Source organism: Xylocopa sonorina, unplaced genomic scaffold (genome assembly GCF_050948175.1).
Source record: "Xylocopa sonorina isolate GNS202 unplaced genomic scaffold, iyXylSono1_principal scaffold0085, whole genome shotgun sequence".
Lineage (NCBI taxonomy): Eukaryota > Metazoa > Arthropoda > Insecta > Hymenoptera > Apidae > Xylocopa > Xylocopa sonorina.
In genome coordinates, this window is record NW_027490156.1 from 988012 (window position 1) to 989172 (window position 1161).

Sequence of the window (1161 nt, forward strand, 5' to 3'; positions counted from 1 at the left end):
GAACTCTAATGCTACGGTACGTAGACATCTGCAAACGCTATTTCCTAGCAAGGAAGTGTCGCGTTTACATTCTTTTGAAGTGAATACGAGGTATACATACCACTCCACAATGAATATTATATCTTATCATGAAACATAGAAATGAGGTGCGATATGGCGATTTAAGGAGCATTAGAACTCTATTGCTACGATACGTAGATATCTGCAAATGCTACTTCCTAGCAAGGAAGTGTCGCATTTGCATTCTTTTGAAAGGAATACCAGGTATACATGACATTTCCCATGAATATTATACCTTATCATGAGACATAGAAATGAGCTGCGATATGACGATTTAAGAAGCATTAGAACTCTATTGCTACGATACGTAGACATCTGCAAACGCTACTTCCTAGCAAGGAAGTGTCGCATTTACACTCTTTTGAAAGAAATACGAGGTATACATGACACTTCGCAATGAACATTATATCTTATCATGAAACATAGAAATGAGATGCGATATGACGATTTAAGAAGCATTAGACTTCTATTGCTTCTGTACGTAGACATCTGCAAACGCTATTTTCTTGCAAGGAAGTGCCGCATGTAGATTCAATTAAATTGTATGCGAGGTATACATGACACTTCGCAGTGTATATTATATATTATCATGAAACATAGAAATGCGAAGCGATATCGCGTTTTGAGAAGCATTAGAACCCTAATGCTACGATACGTGGACATCTGCAAACGCTATTTCCTAGCAAGGAAGTGTCGCATTTACATTCATTTGAAGTATAGACGAGATATACATAACACTGTACAATGAATATTATATCTTATAATGAAACATAGAAATGAGATGGGATTCCGCGTTTAAAGTAGCATTGGAACTCTATGGCTACGATACCTAGACATCTGCAAACGCTACTTCCTAGCAAGGAAGTGTCGCATTTACACTCTTTTGAAAGAAATACGAGGTATACATGACACTTCGCAATGAACATTATATCTTATCATGAAACATAGAAATGAGATGCGATATGACGATTTAAGATGCATTAGAATTCTATTGCTTCCACACGTAGACATCTGCAAACGCTTTTTCCTTGCAAGGAAGTGCCGCATGTAGATTCAATCAAATTGTATGCGAGGTATACGTGACACTTCGCAGTGTATATT